This window comes from Panthera pardus, unplaced genomic scaffold (assembly GCF_024362965.1).
Source record: "Panthera pardus isolate Hobbes unplaced genomic scaffold, ASM2436296v1 HiC_scaffold_26, whole genome shotgun sequence".
NCBI lineage: Eukaryota > Metazoa > Chordata > Mammalia > Carnivora > Felidae > Panthera > Panthera pardus.
In genome coordinates, this window is record NW_026526832.1 from 21,667,304 (window position 1) to 21,693,622 (window position 26,319).

A 26,319-nucleotide genomic window follows, 5' to 3' on the forward strand; every position below is an offset into this window, starting at 1 on the left:
ATAAAATTCCTTAAAATAAGGTACTCTATGTTATGCCTCAGAGTAGAATAAAATAATATCGCAAGTTTTACCTCATGGAGTATCTACTGAGTCACGTGTGTACATTACTCATCATATTCTACCTGCTGCTTTCTGTATTTCCACATCACTGATGAAATTAACAACATTATTCTTAGAGTGCCAGATGGCCAGTCCAGGCAAAATTAGTATATCCTCTCTCATCTTTACCTGCAACACGAAATCAGAAAGTTCTACAGCAACCTCCAAGAGACCTGGATTCTCTATAAATCTTTGACCAGGTTGTCCTCTCCTGTGCTTGGGGCTTAGAAACCACTCTAGCCCATTATACACGCAGAACGGTATCTGCAAGAAATGTTTTTATTTAATCACCTCCCTCCTAATTAACTCAGATGTTTGTTAATTGTTGCTATTGTTGTTGTTGTTCTGTTATTTTTTTTTTTAATTTTATTTATTTTTGAGAGACAGAGACGGAGTGTGAGCAGGGGAGGGGCAGAGAGAAAGGGAGACAGAATCCGGAGCAGCCTCCAGGCTCTGAGCAAGCTGTCAGCACAGAGCGAGACGCGGGGCTTGAACTCACAAACTGCGAGATCATGACCTGAGCCAAAGTAGGGTGCTTAACCAACTGAGCCACCCAGGCACCCCTGTTGTTGTTGTTCTAACTGCACAGCTTAACAGATGTCAAATGTATATTCAAGGCCCTCTCTCAGTTATTCCCCTCCTTTCCCTACCCAAGCCTCTCAAAAGGCCTTTGGTATTCTACTCATTGGAACTACCCCCCAACTCCATACATGTGTACATAGCATGTATGCAATTTTCAAAATTTGATCAAAATGCATATTCTTTAAAAATACTTTCCCAAATTTACCCCATTCTGATCACTATTCCCTGAAAATTTTCCATTTTATATAGTATGTAATACTTATTCATATGCCTTAATTTTTTTCCTCTGTTGCACTTAAATAAGATTCTGATACAAATATATTCTGGTCATAGCCACCCTTGCATGTTTCTTTTTTAATTTATTAATATTCCTTATACTAATTTCAATTTCTTCATAGCTGATTTCATTTAGGAAAATGCCAAGAAATCTTTTTTCCCACTGAAATTAACCACTTACTTGCTACCTCTGATGGTTAATTTTACAAGTCAACTTGGCTAAGCCACACAGTACCCAGATATATGGTCAAACATCAATCTACATGTTGTTATGAAGGTATTTTTTAGATGAATTAACATTTCTTTTACTATGTGACAAGCTCTGTTCTATTAGAATTTTTAAATGTTTACTTATTTTTGAGAGAGAAAGAGACAGAGACAAAGCGTGAACAGGCGAGGGGCAAAGAAAAGGAAGACACAGAATCTGAAGCAGGCTCCAGGCTCCAAGCAGTCAACACAGAGCCTGACACGGGGCTAGAACTCATGAACCACAGATCATGACCTGAGCCGATGTCAGACACTTCACCAACTGAGCCACTCAGGCAACCCTCAAGCTCTGTTCTTAATATGTTTTAACTCATTTAAAAAAAACCCAAAAAACCAAAAAACCCAAAACCTTTATCTTATGGAACCTTTTGTATCTAGAAATAGAATAATTCAATGAATCCCTATATGCCCATTACCCAGCTTTAGCACTTATTAATGTTCTGCTGATCTTGTTTCATCTACTTTAGGCATGGGATAAAGATAAGAGTATTTTATTTTTACTTTTTAAAATTCATTGAACGTTACACTTTAATTACTTGTATGCCAATGGAGTAAGTCTAAGGAAAAATTTACTGATTTATTTAAAAATCAACACTTCTTGTCTATCCTTATTCTTTAATTTTTTGTTTGTTTTTAGAGAGAATTGAGAGACAGTGTGTATGCAAGCAGGAGAGGGAGAGAGAGAATCTTAAGCAGGCCCCATGCCCAGCAAGGAGTCCAACACGGGGCTCCATCCCACGACCATGAGATCATGATCTAACCCAAAATCAAGAGTGGGATGCTTAACTGACTGAGCCACCCAGGCACCCCTGTTTATCCCTATTCTTGAAAACTAGATGAAGCTTGTCTGTTTTGAAGTGCATACTTTAGAATGTAAGTAGTATCATACATGCATCATTTTGTAATTTTTTTCCTCTTACATATTCTAGATACAAATCCCTCATCAGCTATATGACTTGTAATTTTTCCCCCACTCTTTTTGGTTGTCTTTTCACTTTTTTTCCAAAATTTATTTAAATTCTAGTTAGTTAATATATAGTGTTAATATTGGTTTCAGGAGTAGCATTTAGCGGTTTATCACTTACCTAGAACATCCAGTGCTCAACGTAGAAGTGCCCTCCTTTATCCCCATTACCTATTTAACCCACCCCCCACGCCCATCCCTCCATCAACCCTGTTCTCTATCATTGTTCTCTATCATTAAGAGTCTCTTATGGTTTGTCTCCTTCTCTTTTTTCCCCCTTCCCCTTACGTTCAACTGTTTTGTTTCTTAAATTCCACATATGACTGAAATATGGTGTTCGTCTTTCTCTGCCTGACTTATTTTGCTTGGCATAATACATTATAACTTCATCCACGTCATTGCAAATGGCAAGATTCCATGCTTTTTGATGGTTGAGTAATATTCCATTGTATATACATGTTACATCTTCTTTATCCATTCACCAGTCGATGGACATTTGTGCTCTTTCCATAATTGGGCTATTGTTGATAGCGCTGCTATGAACATCAGGGTGCATGAGCTCTGTCGAATCAGTATTTTTGTATCCTTTGCGTAAATACCTAGTAGTGCAGTTGCTGAGTTGTGGAGTGGTTCTATTTTTAGCTTTCTGTGGAACCTCCTTCCAGAGTGGCCGCACCAGTTTGCATTCCCACCAACAGTGTAAGAGGGTTCCCCTTTCTCTGCATCCTCCCCAATATCTGTTGTTTCCTTTGTTGTTAATTTTAGCCATTCTGACAAGTGTGAGGTGGTATCTCATCACAGTTTTGATTTGTATTTCCCTGATGATGAGTGATGTTGAGCATCTTTTCAGAGTATTTTAAAGCAATCACAGACATCCTACTCATATGACACATGAAGACTTCAGTCCATACAGAGAGTAATTTTTAAAATGGAATAATATCACTGTCATTTCCATTAAAATTATAATTTTTTCCTATCATCTAATACCTACTCCATTTTAAATTTTTTTCTGTTTGTCTAACAAACAAAAAAAGTCCATCTTTTTATAACTGGTTTGATTTAATCAGGATCCAAATGAAGTCCACAGAATTGGGATATATGTCTCTTAAACTCCATTCACTTTTTGCAGTATTTCTTCTTTCTTTTTCCCTTATAGACATCTTATAGACATCTGACTCTGGGTTTTGTTGAAGATGAATTAACATTTAAATCAGTAGACTTTATCCTCCCTAATATAGGTGGGCCTCATCCAACCAGTTGAAGGCATTAAAGGAAAACAGACAGGTCCCTAAGGAAGAGGTAATTCTGCCTATAGACTATCTTCAGACTTGAGCTGCAACATCAACACTTCCCTGGGTGTACAGCTTGCTGGCCTGCTCTGCAGATTTCAGACTTGTCAGCCCCCACAATTACATGAGCCAATAAAAACCAATCAATCAATCAATCAATCTCTCCGGAGACATACAGGTTCTGGAAAACCATTACACAGTACCCCAGAGTTTAAAATTTTGTTTCGTGGCTATAGAGGACCCAAAGATAGGTCCCTCATATCTCTCAATCAATTCATTTATTTAAAAAATTTATGAGCATCTGCTGTGTGTCACATCCTGAAGATTCAAAGTTGATCTAGAAACTTGTCCTCAAGGAGTTGGGGGTAAGGGAGGTTTAGATGAGGAAAGAAACAATACAATAAATAAGCAATAAATATAAGGTTACAAGCTCAGGACACTATTAATGGGAGCACAGGCCGGGTTGGGGGGAAACAAACAACTGAGATTCCTGCATCAACTGAATCTTACTGCCTATAACTAAAATATTTCATCATATATTCACCCTTAAAAACTAATTACATACCTTATATGTTTGAATATAAAAATAAAGTGAAAACATGAGTGTCTGGGTGGCTTGGTCAGTTTTGTGTCCAACTTCGGCTCAGGTCATGATCTCACGGTCTGTGAGTTGGAGCCCTGGTTTGTGAGTTGGAGGCCTATACAGGGCTTCCTACTGTCAGTGCAGAGCCTGCTTTGGATCATCCGTTCCCTCTCTCTCTCTGCCCCTCCCACCCACTCCCCATCCCCCATCCCCCCCGCCCCCACGCACATGCACAGGCTGTCTCTCAAAAATAAACATCTAAAAATATAATAAAGTGAAAACATTTTTAAAAGCATAGACTGTGAAAACAAACACAACAGAAATACTATGATGTTAGTATTCCTTTGGAGTGATTTTTTTTGTATAAGCTGAACTGGCTAAGGATCTTAAAATAGGACTCAGAATGTCAAAGAATCTTTTCCAGTTTTAAAAGCCATACTGATTAATTGGGATTGGAAAGATATGCACAAAATCTCACAGTTCATAAATCTCAAGCATACCATTTAAAATGAATATTGTAAAATGGGATTAGTCTTTAATTCTCTGAAATGTAATAAGACATTAAGTCATAAAATCCTTATTTTGAAAGCGTCTTAAGTATATATGAAAAGCGATTAAAATTTAAGTTCATTTAAGAATACTTTAAATTAATTTGCTATAGCTTTTTAACACTTGTAACTATGCTACCTTATATTACCTAATAATATAAAAATTCAGGATCTATGTTCACAATGAGAAATGTGACCATAAATTCAACACTAAAAACTCATTAACTAAGAATAATAGTTAAATCTCAATCAAATAGTCGAGTGATAAATAAAATAAAAATCTTGGGGTTTTTTTTTTGGTTGTTTTTTTTTTTAAGCTTTGGTCCTTATTTAAATAAGGACATTTCCTTAATTCCCAGTACTCTGAGAATTTATATTTCAAAGCTCTGTCGACTGGCATACTAAATAAAGACTATCATACAAAAACTGCTATCAATATTATTATATGACATTTTCTTCTCTGGGTTAGTGATTAGAAAGAAAAACATTTTCCAACATTAATTAAACTGGTGATGGTATTAAATTAACACAATCTCATAATTTTCCACAATTACTCTTAGATTTTATTTTATTTTATTTTATTTATTATTAGAGACAGCACAAGTGGGAGAGAGGAACAGTGGGAGAGACAGAAATGTCACGCAGGCTCCACGCTCAGCACAGAGCCCGACATGGGGTTCAAATACGACACTAGGATCATGGCCTGAGCCAAAATCAAGAGTTGGATGCTTACCCGACAGAGCCATCCAGGTGACCCCGCAATTATTCTTTATCAACTAGTGAAACTTATATCCCCACAGTAAGCACACAATAAATATTTGCTAAATGAATGAATATAATCTTCCTAAACTCTACTTCAACATGGACACTGCCAAAGGTATAATGTTTTTGTGACAATTAAGAAAGAGGTTTTCCTTTGGGACTACAGGGACCTCCATTTGTACTCCTTCTGAGACACCAATAAATTAGCATCAGACCAATAGGTCATGAAATAATTGAAGCAAATTATTAGAGCTCTCTATTGTGCCCACAAATGCTCTGTATTCAAATACAAATACCTGGCTGTCAAGTTGAATGCTCAGCAACGTCTGTGCAGAGGCCGGGAGGGCTAAAAAGGCCCTAAGAAATCAATCAGGAGACCATGAGAGCCCTGCCGGTTCTTTGCTAATCTTTGGGTACATCATTAACTTCTGGGGGCTTCAATTTATTTACCTATAAAAAATGGAGGTTGGTCACTCCAAGATTCCATGATAAAGTGATTCTAGAAAGCAAAGCAAATTTACCTTCAATATTCCTTTGGAAGATGCAATGCTTCAGAAGCCCTATAAAAGTGGTTTTTAACCTTGTTTGACCGATGGACTAAATGCTACAGACACTTCATCTCAAAAGAATTCCCACATGGAAAAAAATTTTTAATATAGTATCAGGAGAGTTTAATGACCCTCTGAAGTGGTCCATGGAACTCATGTTAGAAACTTATGTTCTGTAAATTTAAATAGACTTCAATAAACTGGAGACATATTAATAAGTTTGAAAACAGGGGTGCCTGGGTGGCTCAGTCGGTTAAGTGTCTGACTTCAGCTCAGGTCATGATCTTGCAGTGTGTGAGTTTGAGCCCTGCTTCGGGGTCTGTGCTGACAGACAGCTCAGGGTCTGGAGCCTGGTTTTGGATTCTGTGACTCCCTCTCTCTCTGTCCCTGCCCCCCCCTCAAAAATAAATAAACATTAAAAAAAGAAAAGAAAACAAAGCAGCATTTTGTACCTAATCATTTTTTTTAACAAATTAAATTTATTTTAAATTTCAAACAACAATTAAGAGGAATCAATTATTTTTATAACTATTAGAGAGGAAACATGGTTTTAAAGAATCCAAAATACTAGGTTAGAACATTAAACTATGTTGGTAAATCACAGTTCCAGTTAGGTGACATCCAAACCATTGTGATTATATGTCAATCTCAATTCTAATGAACCAAGTGTAATGAAAACATTTATTTAGGATTCCAAACTTAAACAAATATGTGTTCCATTTGATTGTCTTTGTGTAGATAATCCATTTGGAGACAGGCCTTCAATAAAAATATACAACTAAGTATACTGAATTACTAAAATGGCTTAAATTTCTGAAAGATCCCATAGCAGTTGTGTATTTTAAAATAACATAACTAATGTATAATTAAAATTGGTTAAGTCTGTTCAGCTACAACATGAATTTGCTCACTGTATTACAAAAGAAAGAAAATTTAAGAAAAAAAAATGTAAAACCCTTCTCCAATGTAAAAGGAAAGACAGTAGAGCGGCCTGACTTATCACATACAGGAAGAGAAGGAACGATTACATAACTCTGCAGAGATTAATTAAATATAGGCAAATAATACTAGTGTTAAGGTTTTATAAATCATCTTTGGAATAAGTCAAAAGGATGCTAATATCCGCTCTTATAGTACAGTTTCCAACGTAGATCTTTTGTGGAAACTTCTCTTAGGATTTCTCTTGTCTAATATAGGTCCCCGGGGAACCAGCAAGAAAAAATTCAATGATGGTTTTCTGATGCAATAAAGGGAGAGGCCTTTTAGGAAAATAATGACTCTGCCCGATTATGATGGCAATATCCCTATCAGGAATATAAAAGTAAAACAGCTGTAATTTCTGGTGGAGTTTTTTTTGTCTTTTTAGTTAAATCATATCTTCTTAAGGAATTTTCTCATTAGATTGTGAAGTCATAAATTGTCTTTTTCTTATAAATTATAAATTAGTTTGTTCAGTTCACAACTGAAAAACTTTTAAAATACATTTATGTAACCTACTTACAACAACACAGATTCCGAATTCTTCAATGTTCTGCTTACAAATTACTCAGAGACTGTGAATATACACTGTGAATAGGGACTGTGTTTACTTGAATAATTGTACATTTACCTGGGAATGAAACAAATATCTAGAACTTAATCCATAATCATCCTTACGAACTGGATTTATATTCTAGATTCTTACTTCTGTTTATCAAAAGAATGGTACACTTACTAAAAATTGCAAAGATATCAGTAGCAGAGTTAAATAAGAATTTAGAATTAATGCTCTTCTCCCCTTTGAGCTGTTTCTTTAGTTTTCTAAGTCCTACTTAAAGATACGTTGGACAAGACCTTACAGAGGAGGCTTCATATGTGAATGCGTGACAACAGGTAATTAGTCAAAACACCAGGCTTTTACTCCCCAAATTTGCCATTAACCTGCTTTTTGATATTTGGTGTATATGACAACTTCTCAGAGACTCAGTTTTTGCCATGTGTAAAATAAGGATGTTGGAGCAGATGATCTCCAAGGTCACTTTCAATTAAAATACTTATGTAAGCCTACATTTATGTGAGTATACAAATGAGTAAGAAAATGAGAGTAAGTCCACACGAGACTATGGACACAGGTATGTATGCAGGAATAAAAAATGGCAAAGAAATGTTCAAAACAAACAAAAAACCCAGTCCACAATGTTTACATCTAAAGTTTCCTTTCACAGTTTAGGTTGGGACCTATGATTAAAAAGGGCCCAGAAAGCCCACCACTTTCATCCAAATCCCTAAAACCCTCTTTTCATGCCACTACTATTCTAATGTCCACAAGGAGTAGAACCTAAGACTGTGCTTTCCTCCCTATATAACCATTCCTGGATCTGGTCCAAATGAACTAATCCAGTCCATTTAGATCAGGGGTTGGCAAACTTTTCTGTCAAGAACCAGACAGTACATACTTTAGGTTTTGCAAGCTATATGGTCTCTGCAGCCACCACTCAACTCTGCCTTCAGAGTGCAAATGCAGCCATAGACTATACAAACTAGTATGGTGTCTGTGTTCTAATAAATCTTTATTTATAAAAAACAGGCTGCAGGCAGGATTTGGCCCATAGGCTGTAGTTTGCCAACATCTGGTCTAGATCACACCAAGAAACAAGAATGTGTAAACCATCCTGATGGTAAGGTGGCAGAGTTTCAGAATATAAAGGCAATACAAAGAAAATAACTAGAAGTCATTTTAAAATTTAAAAGAATCCTTCCAGCCTTCTATAAAAGAGAGCATGATAGAGTAGAAAGTACCTATGTGGTACTTTCAATGCATACTAGATGCTTCATAAATACAGATTTCCTCTCCTTTCTCAACAGTGTCATCCCTCAAGACAGTTATTTGCTGCCTAGCCTTTCTTTTAGAAATCTCCTATTCGGGCCCTCTGATAAAAGCTGGCCCTTGATTCTTCTTGATCCTGGCAAACATGCTCCTGATACCACTGGATCAAGGTTTTAGTGCTCCTTCATTCCCGCCCCCACCCCACCCCCGCCCCCATTAATCTAAACCTGCAACTTCACAACCTTCTCCATCTGAGCCTCAAATCCCAGTATTGGCTATCACTCATAATGGCCCAGAGAAGGTGTTAAGGACAAAGAAAAGAGAAAGAGGACAGAGAAAAAGTAGGTTCAGGTGGATAGAGGAGTGACAGCATTACCTCTCTTTCCAGACTGAAAAGGAGCCAGGTGCTAACTTACTGTTAATTTAAATGAAAATGTTGTCTACTCTAATGAGAACAAAGAACATTGCCCTTTATGCAGAGTACTCCCTAATGAAAGAACTCAGTCCTAACAAGAGGGAAAAAAACCACAGTAAGCTTTATTCTTACGCTTTTATCTAGATCATTCTGCCTCCAGCTGTGAAGCTGACTGATGTTTTTAAAGCTCTAAGGAGCCTCTACTAGTAACCATGGTTACTGCTTCAAAACAGTACAAAAAAAGGAGGGGATAGCAATTTGAGGAGAAAAACAGTTTTCTTGATTTTCATGAAATGAAGCTATAATAACGAGAGAGAGAGAGAGAGAGAGAGAGAGAGAGAGAGGTGAAGGCTGGGCAAGGGCCTCAAGACTATCAGTTCTCCACAGAGCGGCTGAGGTACTTGATCCCTCAGCTTCACAGGTCTAGAACCTCAATGGGTCATTTTACCTTATCCAAGAGTGATCCATAAGCTAATTTTATCATCTACAATGGCAATATCATATAAATTCAACTAATAATCTGGCCAAGAATTCTATTCTTGTCATTTCCAGCAGAAGCTTTCTTGGAAAAAACCACAGGACAAGGTTGCTTAGAAGTATATGAATCAGCCTAACAAGCTACCTAGGGTTTTCACAGAAAGCTGCCCAAGTAATTCTTCTCAATATTTGTTAGTCCAAAGGTTTCCATCAAATATTCCTCTTTTCAAGCCCCTTAGCAACTTTCTCAGTTATTTAATGACTCATTCATATACAGTGCCTGCCGTGTTTCAGGCACTGTAAAAGACACCGGGTACATCAAAATAAAGAAAATAGACACAACTCATGCCTTTATGGAGCTTACAATCTAATGGAGAAACATTAAACACACAATTACAAGCCTGGCACACTACAGGGATTAAAGCCCCTTCAAAAGCTAAAGGTCTTTCACATCTACAAGCTACAGATGAAAAATATTCCAAATAGTTATAATGGAAGCTACCTTTATTGAGCCACCACTCGGTGCCAGGCAGTGTGCTAAGAGTTAGGGGTTAGTGTGCTTTGTCTCATATAGATCTCAGAACAATCTATAAGAAAAGGTACAATTATTCCTAGTTTGCAGAGAAGGAAACTGATGCACAGAAGGTCAGATAACCTGCCTATATCTGATTCCAGAACCTGTGCTTTTTCTTAACCACAACCACATATCCAGATGCCACTATTAAGATTTACTCAAGAGTTCTAAATTCTTGCTCCATTTCAACAATTAACTGACTGTGTGCTTAAGTCAGGTCATTTCGCCTTTGGCCATTTCACAACATGAGACTGAGTTAGATGATATCAAGGTGTTCCTAGCTTTTAAATTCTATACCTTTATGAGTATATTACTTATTTTTTCCATATCAGAAGTTTATAGCTATCGTATTTTGTATATCATGTGGAATAATTTAGGCAATTATCTCAATTTGAACAACTCATTAATTAATCATTCCACAAATAATCGCTGGTCACCTTTGTGCCAGTTACTCTTCTAGGTATTAGAAATACAGTAGGTAATAAGCAAAACAGTAAAACATCTCTGCCTTTGTGGCACTTGTAATTTAGTGGGGAGAGAGAGACAATAAATAAAACAAATAGGTAAACAGTACAGTATATTAGAATATGGTAAGTACTGTGGAGAAAAATAAATCAGGTAAGGAGTTTGCTGATGGCCCACACTTATTACGAGCAGGAATAGGTCAGTCACTAAGGCAAATAAAGACAAACAGCACCTAAGCCCTTGCCCTTGAGCTCACAACACTCTAGTAAATGCAAATATGAGAAATCCGAGAAAAGAGAAGTAAAGTAGTATGTGAACACATAGGACACAGCCACAAGGCAGAAGGAACTGAAGTGCAAGTTGGATTTTGCACTCTTAGACACACACAACAACAACAACAACAATAACAAAGTCAAAAAGAAAATGAACCATGTAAAAAAAATATGAGACCTATATTCTAAAGCCACATTTCAAAATTTTACAAAACACTGTTGATAAATATTTCAAGAAGATACAAAAAAATAGAAACACAGACTATTTTCCTATTTGGGAAAATTATTAAGACACAAACTGATCCCAAAATTACAGGCTTCATACAAATCAAAAATAAAAACTAAAATATGTTTCAGAAACATAACAATAAGAATCTATAACTAAAAGGGCAAAAGGGTAAATATGCAAGAAAAACCAAAGAAATTTTTAAAAAGAAGAATAATGAGGGTAGATACACCCTAAATGATTATGAAAACAGTTATTAATATACTTTTCCTATTTGCTTTTCCTTCTACTGGCTTCCCTACCATTCTATAATAGCATCCCTGCAATTGGAGAAGTTTAGGAATATAAAGAGAAAGAAATATTTAATATTCACCTTCCGAATTAAAAATAAAAGGGTTTTGCAGTAAGATAAAAACCTTGAAAGTCTAATTTTCCCAAAGAAAACATAATTTTGACACTAATATTTTCTACCCAAGCCTAAAAGACTCAGATAATAGTTTTTTCCACATACTAGAGCAGATATTCCTTCTGTTCATGACAGAGAGAACGTACGGCTTGTTACCTATGGTAGAAAGAAGATAAAACTGGGGTGCCTGGGCGGCTCAGTCGGTTAAGCGTCCGACTTTGGCTCAGGTCATGATCTCGCGGTTCATGGGTTCGAGCCCTGCATCAGGCTCTGTGCTGACGGCTCAGAGCTCAGAGCCTGGGGCCTGCTTCGGATTCTGTGTCTCCCTCTCTCTATGCTCCTCCCCCACTTGCGTTCTGTCTCTCTCTCAAAAATAAATAAACATTAGGAAAAAAAAAAGAAAGAGGATAAAACCTAGAGAAAGTGTGAATTAAAGTCTCAAATTCCTAATTCTGGCCAAAGGATTGTGGGATAAAAAAAGTGAGAGAGAGACAGGAGAAGCGAGTGAGTAGACCACCAATATTCTCATTACTCTCTCCTCACAGAAACTGCAAAAGGAAGACAATGAGGCTGCAAAAGGAAGGCAATGTTTGATGGAGTAAGGAAATCTGAGAGTTAGAATGGCTTCTGCTCTCCTTCCTGCTGAGACTATGCAAAGTGCCTGCCTTCCAGAGCATCCCCCCACCAGACACTCACCACCAACCTCTCACCTCCCCTCTGCACACACCTGGCACAAGCTGATGTGATAACCACTTCAAAAATATGGACAGAAGCACTAGCAGACTAAGGAATGGTGTGGGATCTGCTCTGGAGTCTCCCTTTTCTATGCACCATAGAAGACACTGGGAAAGCACTGGAAGGCACCATGAGCTCTTAAGTACTACAGGAGAGGTAATTTAAGATGCTGGAAGGTGAGTTTTCCAGAACAGGTCACTGTGATTAGGAGCTAAGTGACGCCATAGTAGAGGCCTGGAAAAGAGACCATCTGGCTAGGGGGCCAATGGGAAGCTCTAGCCAGGCCTCAGGTTATCTGTGACACCTGGGAAGGTGGCTAACGCATCCCAGGAACCAAGAGAACAGATCTCAAGTAACATTCGTTGTCAGCTTTGGCCACATCTGAAGAACACCTAAGGACAGAGCTCTGGTGGCACCAAAGTAGTCACAACTCCAGGGATGAGCACAACCACTGACCCTAAAGGAGACATGAGAGAGGAACCAGAGAAGACAGCACATGGCCCGCAGGTCCTGACATCCTCGCACCACTACAAGGTCACACAAGCCACAGACATCCGACCCATAAGTCTGGATTTCCAGTGTGGGAAGGTGTGAGAGAAGAGATGATATCTGAATGACTAGTATCCAAAGAGAGACTGAAATATCCTAAGAGACAAATGTCAATTATTGGATAAGACCTAGTTTACCAGATTGGAGTAAGGCTGGTACTCTTCCTTTAGTTATCCAGTGACCAGGGTCCATCAAAATGAAAAGATGAGTTATAGAAAAATAAAGAAGCTACATTTTCTTTGGACACCTGAGTATGAATAAATTATAATATAGCTACAGACTTTATGATGTTTATTTCATGTGAGAATTCAAAATACCTTTTGGCACATTACAAACCAACATCACTTTAAAAGTAACAGTGGCTTTCCAGTTCAAGATAGCAACCTGAGCCCATTCATCTAGCTCTTCCCTGTCTTAGATATCTCATGTCAGGAGAGCCTACAAGTATAAGCAGGCCCCAAAACAACTGACTGAAGAACCACCAAAGATGACCAGACCAGTACAGCTTTGATGGTATACAGTAAACACTAGTCAGCATTTACTTTAAGTCTAAAGTCTTTGTCAGAGGGTTTGTAGTGTGAACTTTGAGATGGAGATAACAGCAGGCAAGGGGTAACCCTGGATGGGGGCGGGGGAGGGGGGTGGTGGGGAGGACAACTCAGAACTAATCAGAACTCTCCCTGCAGATAAATTCTTTCCCTATAGCTGAAATTGAGGGAGGGACAGGTCCCTACTTGTTAGCCTCCTCTCTGCAATTGCATGATAAAGAAAAAGGGAACTCTGCCTCCCATGGATCACAGCAAGTGGGAAGCAGACCTGCAGAGTCCTGTGGTCAGTGATGATATTCAGTGGAGAAGACGATATTCAGTGGAGAAGAAGAACATTGACCTTTATAGAATTACACCAGTTACCAAGATGTAACCAGCATCAGAATCAACTAAGCGTTTAGGTGCCCCACCCCAGATTTACTGAATCAGATTTTTGTGAGGCCAGGAATCTGCATTTAAACTGCTCCCCAAGAGGCTTATATATATATATATAAGCCATATATATATATACGTATATATATAAGCCATATATATATATATACATATATATATATTCAAGTGGGCAACCATGGATTTAGACGTTCATTTGAAAATACTATAAAGAAGAACAGCCAAGATTTACCAGCTACTTAATAAAAACTAAGACGGCACTAAGGTGAAAAAGCAAGGGCACAATGAACCAAAGGAAAGAGAGTAAGGCAACAAAAAGAAAGAAAAGGCCTTTAATTTTAGCTGGTATCAACAGAGAGATTCAAGAAGTCAATATATCCATAAAACAAAGCAAAACAAAAATCTGTTCATAAAATGCAGTAATTGAGGAACAAGAAAGAGTTTTTAGAAAAATAAAAAATACTTTCAAAATGAAATAACTTGACTTGCAGTGAAGGCCAAGATGTAGAAAGCCCATTCACTAGAGCCGATTTCTCCCACAGAATACAACTAAAAGCTCGGGAGAGAATACTAAAACCAACTACCTGAAGACTCTAAAAAGTAAACCAATAGCAGGACCACTAGGAAGGGAAGTCAAAACTTGAAGAACATTCAACAGGATGGTAAGTTTAATCTTTAAAAACAAAAACAAACAAACAAAAAAAAACCACCTTTATTTACCACTTTGACATGAGGGTGGGCAGAGTCACAGAATTATGCTTCAGGCAAACACAGCAAAAACTCCAAGAGAAACCCCCTCTTTCTTGCTGGAGTAAAAGGGGCATCTGCCGAGCTGGGAAGTATATGTGGGCTGGGGTTGGGAGGTAGTTCCCAGTTCCTTTTTTTTTCCCCCTCTGCCCTGAAGCCAGCCCATGTCACAGAGCTATACCTCAGAGGCAGGACACTTAAAAGCCTAAGGAGAAAACCTGTCCATCTGTCCTAAGGAACTAGAAAAAGGAGCCAGGGCACTATGAAGAGTAGGGGGAGCATCCTCACGATGTACTTTTCTTTTTCCCTTACTACTTCAACCCAGGGGGCCCCGATGGGACACGACTGTATAACAGTAGAGGGGGGAGGCACTAAGACTCAGAGAAGGAAACCCCAGCTTTCTAGTGAGAACCAGGAAAAAACTCCTGAAGCCAGAGAACATGAGGGAAGTCCCCAAGAGTACAGGGACAGAGATTTCCTGATTCCTCTGAGAGTGCATATGTATTGAAGAAACATAGAAAAGTACAGCAAAGGCTGGAGGAAATGAACAATGATACTACATGACTGACCATGAAGATATAATAATACAGTGATACCAATTTTTCCCCATATGTATCTTTAACTTCACGCAATTCTAATCAAAATCCTTCAAATCCTTATTTTTTTAACTTGATGAATATATTCTAAAATTAATCTGTAAGAATGAAAACCAAAAGTAAGCAAGACAAACATTTTTGAAAGACAAGAGAAACTTTAAAGCTATAATAATATTAAAACAGAATAATTATGTAATGATACAGAATAAGATCAAAGGAATATTAGTACAGACAAATATGTGTATATATGGGAAACTTATATATGATAAAGGCAGACTCTTAACACTGGGTAAGGAAAGAAACATTCAATAAATGCTATCGGAACTCATTACCTATCTTAGGAGAAGACAGTTAGATTCCTACATAATATCATTTATAAAAAAAAAATCCCCAAAAGATCAGTTACACAAAAAATATTGAAAGACAAAAGAGCAATAATCAATAAAAATATGACCAAAAAAGTCAAATAATTATAACCTCCAATTATTAATATTTTTTAATTTAAAAAGCCTATGAATATATGTGTTTCTCTGCATTCACTTGAGTGTAGCAAATCTCTGGGTATTTCTACACTAAAAAAAGAAAAGAAGAAATTAGAGGAAATGGTAATTAGAGGAAATCCGAATGCTTATTTTAAAAATTCTACACATAAAAGGAAATCACAAAATTAAAAGGCAAATAAAAAGGGTAAAAGTATTTCCAAAAAATACAATGAAGTTAATATTCTTAACATACTAAAAATTTATACATAATGATCTAAAAACTGGTAAGTCTCTGAGAGTTAAGTGGAAAGAGGATCCTTAAACACAAAGTAATAAGTTAAATATCATCGTGCACATATCAATTTAGCAAATGCTGGGGGTGGGAGAACACTCAATGTGATAATGTGACGAAATAGGCATGCTTATTTGTGGTCAGTGAGGAAAAGGTGACAGGATCTTATTAGGCAGTAATATGACAGTAAGTAGCAAGAACCTTAGAAAATGTTGATGCTCTCTCAACAAATTATTACAATTTTGGAGTCTTGAATTCTAGACTCACATTTGACAGCTATGTGATACTAGGCAAGTCACATAGCATTGTGAGCAGCAGTCTCTTCATCGTAAAATATGAACACAAGCCACTAATTCCCAAAGTTGCTGCTGTGATATGTTAAAAAGTAACAAAGCATGTCAAATGTCTTAAAAACTACAGAGCAGAGGGTTGACCCAAGATCTGCAAACGCTGGGGAAATTTAGAAGATCCTTAAAACACCCTGACTGAACATGTGTGAGTGTTTGTGAAAAGGGGCCGCATACAGCTTTTAAGCAGACCCTCCAAGGGGTTCCTGATCCAAAGGAAAGTTGAAAACTGCTACAAGCAAAGAGCAAATTCAAAGTGAAAATATTCTTCCCAGTGTCCAGCTTGTGCCTGGTACATTTGTGGCTCAAATCAAGAATTCACTATAAAAATCCAGGTAGTATTTAAAATAATATTAAACTTATCCCATTTATTTCTAAAACCCTCAGAGTAGTATTTCGTGATTTCTTAGCATATTAATTCATTCTGAAGTAGGTGTAAAAGGAACCTGAAATTAGGAAAACAATAGGACACTCAGTTGTATCTACCTGGATCTATCACATCAAAGTAATGCAATCTACTTTAGAAAATGGGGCAGTATGGGGCACCCGGTGGCTCAGTTGGTTAAGCGATCAACTCTTGATTTCAGCTCAGGTCATGATCTCACATTTGTGAGTTCAAGCCCCGTGTTGGGCTCTGTGCTGACAGTGTGGACCCTGCTTGAAATTCTCTCTCTCTCTGCCCCTCCCCACCCCTCTTAAAATAAATACATAAACTTGAAAAAGAAAAATGGGGCAGTAAGTAAACTTAACATATTTAAAGTATTATGCTTAATTCACTAAGATATGCATAATTAATACATAAACCATGCAGAGATAATTCTCTTGAAGCAAACAAAAACTAGAGATTTTTATGTGTATATTTTTAATAAAATGAGATATAGAAAATTATCATTCCTCCAAAATAATTAAGACTAAAAGATTAATTCTAAAACTTCCATTTCTAGATGATGAACCACTGTCATTAAAAAAAAATTTGTGGGGGGGGCACCTGGGTGGCTCAGTTGGTTGGGTGTCCAACTTCGGCTCAGGTCATGATCTCACAATTTGTGGGTTAGAGCCCCACGTCGGGCTGCATGCTGACAGCTCAGAGCCTGGAGCCTGCTTCCGATTCTGTGTCTCTCTCTCTGCCCCTCCCCTGCTCATGCTCTGTCTCTCTCTCTCTCAAAAATAAAATAAAAACATTTAAAAAAAATTTTTTTAAGCCCTAAATGTAAGCCATAGTGATAAAATTCTACCCACTCAAGCATATGGCAAATAGACTAAAAGGGAATTTTAACTACAATGAAAACTAAACAGTTAAGAGTTAAAAGTACTTAAAGACTTCCACTTCTGGGAAGGTGGAAAAGATGCATTTTTCCCTATTCCCCTCGCAAAAATAAAACTAAAAGTCTTGTACATCATATATAACAAACATAAGAAGACTTTAAAGGTGGAGAGAAGGCAGACAAGGTAGGGACCTCAGGGTCCAAGGAAAACGAAATGGTAGTGAGTTGTATGGGTTTTCTTTAATGCCTTAAATATCTCAGACTTGGAGCTGAAGAAGCTGGCAACCTGGAAATACCAGCAGACCCAGACCTCTCAAAAAACCAAGCAAACAAACAAATAAAATGAAATCCTGTTCTCCCTAGCCAAAAGATCAGAAAAAGGCCAGTCTAGACAAAAGCTGTTATACCCAGACAAATACCACATAAACAGACAAAAAACTGTGGACTCACCATGACCAGCAAAGGGGGGAGCCTAGACTTCCACCCTTGCCAAGCTATAACAGGGCATCCCACACTACCCACCACAGTCATGTCACAGAAAGCCAGTTGGGAGGCCAGGTGATAATGAGACCTCCTTCCCCATGGTGTTAACCAAGACCACATGGAGAACTTGGACATTCACCTGGAGTAACAAAGTGCCTCTCTCCCTCTCTATGACAGGCTGGTATCAGAAGAGGCCTAGTGGAGTCAGGCCTATCAACACTGCCCAAGAGAAAATCGACCTCCCCTGTGGAGACCATGAGGGGAGTAGTACTGAGGCATTCTTAACCCTCCCAGTCAGGGAAACGTCACTGGAGGCCAGAACTCCCATCCCTGACCAACAGCAATGAGGTACTCCTGCTAACTTGAGAGTGAACAGAGGCAGAGTGAGGTACATGAACTTCTTTCCGCACTGTGCGGTAATGTGGCAAAGTACTCCTCTCCTTCTCACGCTAAAGCTGTGCCAGAGGAAGCCAGCTAAATCAGAATGTTTAGATAAAATCCAGAGTCTCAAAACATAATACTTAAAATGTCCAGGTATCAATGAAAATCACTGGTCACACCAAGAACCAGGAATATCTCAAACTGAGTGAAAAAAGACAACCCAGAGGTGTCAATACCGTGATGACAGAGATGTTAAGATTAGCTGAAAAGGGTTTTTAGCAGCCAACATAAAGATGTCTCAGGGAAAAATTACATACATGCCTAAAACAAACAAACAATTAAAAAAAATAGAAAGTCTTAGCAAGGAAAGAAAAATATAAGGAAGAAACAAATGGAAATTTCAGAACTGAAAAATATAGTAAATAAAATAAAAGACTTAATGGTTGAATATAACAGAATGGAAAGGACAGAGGGAAGAATCACTCAACTGGAAGACAGAACAAAAGAAACTACCCAATCTGAACACAGAGAGAAAATACTGAAAATAAATTAACAGAACCGTAGGGACCTGTGGAATATAATAAAAGATTTATCTTTCATATCATCAGACTCCCAAAAAGAAGAAAGAGGGCGGGGCTGAGAAGTATTCTTAAAAATTAAAAGCTGAAAACCTCTAAGCTTGGCCAAACAAATAAACTTATGAATTCAAGAAGCTAAGTGAATCCTAAACAGGTTAAGCCCAAAGCAATCCACAAACAAGACACATCAACACATCACAGTTAAACTTCTGAAAATTAAAGACAAAACATAATGAAACCAGTGAGAGAGAAAAAATGATGCTTTATCTAAAAATGATGTTTTACAGGGAAAAAATAATTCAAATGACAGATTTCTCATCTGAAACATAAGGGATAAAGGAAGTGGCACAACATTTGTCACTGAAGTCCACACCTGATCATCTGTGTTTCTGTATCTGTTTTTCTCTTGTTCATGACTCTTGGCATGCCTGAAATCTAGGGACTGAATGTCAGTTATTGTGTAATAAAAATTGTAGAGACTGTGAATGCTACTCTTCTTCAATAGAAGATTTTCTTTAGTTTCTGGTCAGCAATGGGAGCTAATCCAATGAGCTAATTTGAAGACAGTTTTCTTTCTTTTTTTAAAAAAAATTTTTTAATGCTTATTTTTGAGAGAGAGACAGAAAGAGAAAGAGAGAGAGCACGAGTAGGGTAGGGGCAGAGAGAGAGAGAGAGAGACAGAATCTGAAGCAGGCTCCAGGCTCCGAGCTGTCAGCACAGAACCTGACAGGGGGCTTGAACTCACAAACTGCGAGATCATGACCTGAGCGGAAGTCGGACACTTAATCGACTGAGCCACCCAGGTGCCCCGAGGCCAGTTTTTAATCACATTCAGACCTGGTCTACTTATCTGGTTCACCCTTATTGCTAGGATATAGTGATTCACAGATCTCAACTGAAAGCCTAGGATATTTACCCAGATTCCTCTATCTCTATAGTACCATAAGACCGCTGAAAATTCTGCTTAGCCTCTTAGCCTCTCAGCAGCTACTTTCTGCTCTATTTTTCTGCCTATTAGCTTGTGCTTACTAATCTGCAACAATTTCTAGGGGCAACATGGTTCAGACTTTTGGGCTCACTTCTCTATGCTTATAGTCTCTTTGGGTCTTGGTCACTCAAGCTGTAGATGTCCTGGTAACCCTGAACTCAAAGTCTCTCCACCCCTGTAAGACTGTCAAAAGCTCTCTTCAATTTCTGTTTCTTAGCATCCACTATATGTTCAGCTTTCCTGTCTCTTGGTGGTGTCACGTATGAAATAGTGAAAACTCACCTAGAGAAAATTTATGTTCCTTTTCCCACTGATAAAATTCAAAAATCCCAATATACAAATTCCTTGCAAGTTAGGAACAAAAGAAAAACTTCCCTACTTTGTTAAAGTTAGGGGAAAAAGGGAATCTAGGGTGGCTCAGTTGGTTAAGCGTCTGACTCTTGGTTTCGGCTTAGGTCAGGATCTCACAGCTCGTGAGATTGAGCCCCACGTTGGGTCCTGCACTGACAGCGTGGAGCCTGCTTGGGATCTTCTCTCTCCCTCTCCCTCTCTAACCCTCCCCCATTCTTGCCCTCTCTCTCAAAATAAATAAATAATAATTTTTTTTTTAAGTTAGGGGGAAAAAAAACAACTCTCCTTTGTTAAAACCTAATAGACACCAATGGTAAACATTACATATACTTAGCAATAAAATAATAGATGTATTCTCATGTATATTAAGAACATGATAATAATGAGGGAAATCACATGTACTATTCAACACAATACTAGAAGACTCATCTAATTCAATAAATCAAGGAAAAGAAAACAAAACATATTCATTCTGGAAAGGAAAAGACTCCTAAAATGTTATCTGCATATAATATGAAAACCTATCCTTATAAAACTCAAACAGAATAGGGTGAATCACTACTAGAATTCATAGGAGTGCTCAGTGAGATGTCAAGAAATAACAGACAGATCCCTGTCCTTGTAGAAATTACATTCCAGGGTTGGGGAGAGGGTAAGGAAAACAGGTAATAACAACAAACAAAATATGTAGTTAAATTATCAACTCTGTTACAAGGTCATAAATGTTATGAAAATGTAATGGAAAACAGGGTAAGAGGAAATCAGAACTGGGAACAGGAAGACTACAATTAAAAAAAACAAAAAACAAAACACAGAATCACTCCATACCAAAAGAAACAAAAATAAAAATCACCTAGGAATAAAAAAACTGTAAATATGTGTAAGGTCTTTAAATAGAAAGCTAACTTTCCAAAAGAGCAAAACTTTCAAGTATAAATGGAGAAACAGTCAACATACATAAGAAAAATATTAATTCTCCCCTAATTGATCTATAAATCCAAACAATATCCTAGCAAAATTTTTTATGTCTCTTATGAAGTAGGTTTGAAATACAAAGAAAGTATAAGTATATACGCATCAATATAAATGTAAACAAAGACCATTATGCAAAACAACAAAGCAGTGTTATTTGTCCTACTAGACATCAAAAACTATTTTAACAATACAGTAATTGGAAGTAGGTGGTAATGGTATATAAATACAAAAATAGACCAATGGAACAGAATACCAACTGCAGAAACAGCACCTGTAAATATGGAATGTTAGAATATATATGTGGTATTAGCAGGAAGACAGTCTATTCAATAAATGCTGCCAGGACAAATGGCAAACTATTTAAATAAAAGTAAATAAGATACATCCCACACCATCAAAAAGTTTTTTTAAAAAGTCAGAAAAGTCAGAAATAAAATAGCTAAATGTGAAAATTAAGTCTCAAGTTATTAGAAAAAGAGCTGGGGCCAGGGGAGAACTAGGCATTTGTTTAATGGATGTAAAATTTCAGTGTTGTGTACACTTGAAATTGATATTATACTGAATGTTAACTAACTGAAATTTAAATTAAAAAAAAGTTTTAGTTTTGCAAAATTAAAGAGTTCTGGAGATCAGCTACACAACAAGAATATAGTTAACACTACTGAACTGCACACTTAAAAATAGTTAAGATATACATTTTATGTTATATGTTTTTTATAATTGACAAAAGTGTTAAGTGAATATTTTTATGGCTGTGAGGAAAGAAACATTTCTCAAACTAAAAAGTAGACATAAATCATAAAGGAAAAGACAGATAAATCTTGATGATAATAGTTCACACGTATGTGAAGTGATGCTTCAAATACTAATGATGGGGATATATATTGAAACAACAGTTTTGGAAGACAATCTGGCAGTATCTTCCAAATTAGAAATGCATATGTTATTACCATGTGCCTCCTTATATTAGATGACAACACTGTCTATAAAATAGTCTTGACAAAAAGAAATCAAACCTGAAACTCATCAAGCATCCATACCCAACTAAAAATTTATAGGAAATACAGAGGACAAAAAAACAAGTTAAACAATGTCATGGCATGCAATACAAGAGCCACAGTGTGAAAAAATTTTCATGACAAACAGCCCAATCTCTTCAATCAATATACTGTAAGAATTTTAAAAACAGAAAAAAAAAAATGGAGACAGCAAAAGAAAAGGGAGTCGGGGAGAAGGAGAGAATAATAGAGACAGAAAGAGGGAAAGAAGGAGAGGGAGAAAAAGGAGAAAACTATTTAAAATAGTTTAAATAAGTTTTAAAAAGAGACTTTTTAAAAAATGTCATATCAACCAATCATTGTGATCCTTATTAGGATTCCAATTCAAACGAGTAAAATAATAAAAATATACGAATAATAAAAATATACAAAAAAACCAAAATGTTATTGACATTAAAACAATTCAAATTTTGAACACTGAATATTTAATAATGTCAAAGAATTATCATTCTAAAATATGATAATGGTATTGTGATTATTTTTTTCTAAAAAAGAGAAACCACTTATCTTTTCTAGAAATATATGAAATATTTACAGATCAAATGACATGGTACCTAGATTTGCTTCAAAATATGAGAGGGGTGGGGTGCCTGGGTGGCTCAGTCAGTTGAGCGTCTGACTTCGGCTCAGGTCATGATCTCGTGGTCTGGAGTTCGAGCCCCACGTTGGGCTCTGTGCTAACAGTTCAGAGCCTGGAGCCTGCTTTGGATTCTCTGTTCCTTCTCTCTCTCTGTTCCTCTGCTACTCATGCTCTGTCTCTCTTTCTCTCTCTCAAAAATAAATAAACATTAAATTTAAAAAAAATATGAGAAGGGACAGGGCACCTGGGTGGCTCAGTTGGTTAAGTGTCTGACTTCGACTCAGGCCATGATATCATGGTTCATGGGTTGGGGCCCCATGGGTTCATGGGTTGGGGCCCCATGGGTTGGGGCCTGGAATCTGCTTCGCATTCTTTGTCTCCCTCTCTCTCTGCTTCTCCCCTGCTTGCACTCCATCTTTCTCTCTCTCAAGAATAAAATAAAAATTAAAAAAATATATATGAGAAGGGAGAAAGTAAGTGAAGAGTACAGATACACAAGATAGGTCAAGGATTGATCATTGTTGAAAGTGAACAGGAATTCATTATTCTATTTGTCCACTTTGGCATATGTTTGAAATTTTCCAAATAACACATTTTAAAAATGCATACACCATATGACTCAGCAATTCCACTCTCTTTATCTTGAAGGAACTCTCGTGTAGGTGCAGGGGAACTCACATGGAAGAATAATTCTGTCTTCATTGTTATTAGTTTTAAAAAATTATACAACAATCTGTAGTAAAAACCTTGATGATCCAAATAAAAGTAGCCATGATACAAAAACAATGTAGAAAGTAAAAAACTGACAACAAAACACAGATCTAAATATGTTGTAGAATGTAAAAATCATAATGCTAAACTATATAAATACACCATTTATGAAAAATATTCCACAATACTATATATTCCCTAAAGTATGTATGTGTATATATGTGTGTATTTAAATCAGTGTATATGTGTACACATTTATGTACAGACATAAATATAAATAGACTAAAATTTGAAATAGACACCAAATGTTTAACAATGGCTACTTATGAAGAGAATGAGCGAGAACAAGGGCTGTGGGAATGCTCCAGATGGACTTTAGTTTTTTATATGTCTTGCTAGTATTTCAAAAATTTCTGTAGATAAAATTTATTTTTAAAACAGAACATTAACTCACCGTTTTGCTATCTCTTTGCAAATCAGTCAAAAAAGTTTGACTTCTGTCCAGAAACAGGACCAAGAAATATCTCCCAGAAAATTAACTATACAACATATATTCTTCTCTATATTAAAAATAACGAGATTACAGATAAGAATGCATCAATTTGGGAAAAAAATATTAGGTTTACCAGGTGAAACTGCCAATATTCTGCCATTTTTACCTTCAAAAATGGCAATTTCATGAGGTTTGATGTAAGAGATTTTTTCTTTTATTTATTTATTTCTAGAGGAGATTTTCTTTTTTTTTTTTTTAAGTTTATTTATTTATTTTGAGAGAGACGGTGGGAGAGGGGCAGAGAGGGAGAGAGAGAATCCCAAACAGGTTCCACACTGTCAATGCAGAACCTGACACAGGGATCAAACCCATGAACCATGAGATCATGACCTAAGCCAAAGTCAAGAGTCAGACTCTTAACTGACTCAGCCACCCAGGCACTTCAACATAAGAGATTTTCTAATAGCAACGCTATTACTGCAGGAAATTCTTTATATATTTTCATATAATATATTCCTGAAAATTTGTAAGAAAGATAAAATGTGTGAAAAGATAAAATAAGTTGCTATTAGAAAGTTAAAAAACACATGCCTTAATTTCACCAGACCAGTTATCAACAATATAATTACAACATTTCTATATTTTCTTCAAATTCTGCCCTCTTACTTAACACACACTGTTGGATTAATACACTTTAATCTGACAAGGATCTGACTAAAGCCAAAGATTTGTTATTTTCATGATGGTCTTAACTAATATTCATTTTATAAGCATACTTATAATTATCACTGTTAACTGATTTTCCACTCATTTTTAAAAAATAGGAACAAGTATAAAAATAATCCAAAGACTGCATAAATAGTTTTTCTAAAGATGGCAACACTTTTGAAAACAAAATATTGGACAGACACAGCTACACAATTATCATGTTAGTTGGTTACTAAGTCTTGTTTATTCCTAAGGAAAGCAGGGTATAATGTGCAAAAATACAGGTCATATAAAAAAGTCAAAAAGTATAGAAACAAAGGATTGCTTGTACTTATAATGACTCTTATCATCACAATAATCCTAACACCATAAACAGACTTCAAGAACTGGGACTTTACAAATATTTGTGGGAAAGATGCAAGAAATGCCTTATTTTCTATTCTGCCTCTTAGATCTTCAGTCTATCAATTCACTCTCCACATTGAATATTAAAAGTATTTCAAAAATTTCTTTTAAAAATGACCCAATCAGGTTATTCCTCTGCTTAAAATCCATTAAGTCCTACAAGGAACAAATGATGTGGCTCCTCTCTACTTCTTCATACCTCTATCATTTTTGCTACTGCTCTCTGTGCTCTAGTTCTGCAGTCTTTTTTTTTTTTTTTTAACTTTAGCTTCACTTTTTAAAAATTATATTTTGTAAATTGTCACACAGTAATTTTTTTTGTGTGTACAGGTCTCTGAATTTTAGTATACATATAGAACCACACAACCACCAACACAAGCAGAAGACAGAGAGCCCCATTTCCGTGCCCCTCCCCACCCCCACGCCTTCCTACAACACCTAAACCCTAACTGGTCTAATCAGAATGACTTTGTCTTTTTGTCATGTAAGAAAATGCCATATAAACGGAACCACATAGTATGTAATCTTTTGAGACTGGCTTTTTTCCACCTAGCACAATGTCTCAGAGATTCATCCAAGTTGTTACATGTATCATTAATTTATTTCTTTTTATTGGTGAGTAGTAACCCACTGTATGGATATACCACATTTTTTATCTTTTCACCCAACAGGAAAACATTCAGTCTGTTTCCCGTGTTTATTGATTATGAATTAAGCTGCTGTAAGCATTTGTGTACAGATTTGTATGTCAAATTAAGTTTTTTTCCTCTAAGATAAATACCCAGAAGGTGACTACTGAGTCATAAGGTAATATGTTTTAAACTGGTTTCCAGCACATAAACCTCACCAGTGATAGTAACGTTGATATTGTACTCTGTGATACAGTGTAAAGAAATGGGCGACTCACTTCTTGTTCTGTTCTTTCCAAAACACCATAGCCTAAATCTAACCATAAGAAAAACATCAGACAAATCCAGTGGAAGGACATTCTACAAAATATCTAACCAGTACTATTCAAAAGTGTCAATGCTACCAAAAAGAAGAAAAAATCTAACAAATTGTCACAAACCAGAGGAGATTAAAGAAACATGAGAGTTA

At 36.6% G+C, this 26,319-nt stretch overlaps 1 protein-coding gene across 3 annotated transcripts in view; it reads right to left on the reverse strand.

The window, feature by feature from the left end:
- Positions 1-26,319, reverse strand: part of NCOA1 (nuclear receptor coactivator 1) — a 239,359-nt gene that overhangs the window by 138,625 nt on the left and 74,415 nt on the right. The window lies entirely within an intron of this gene.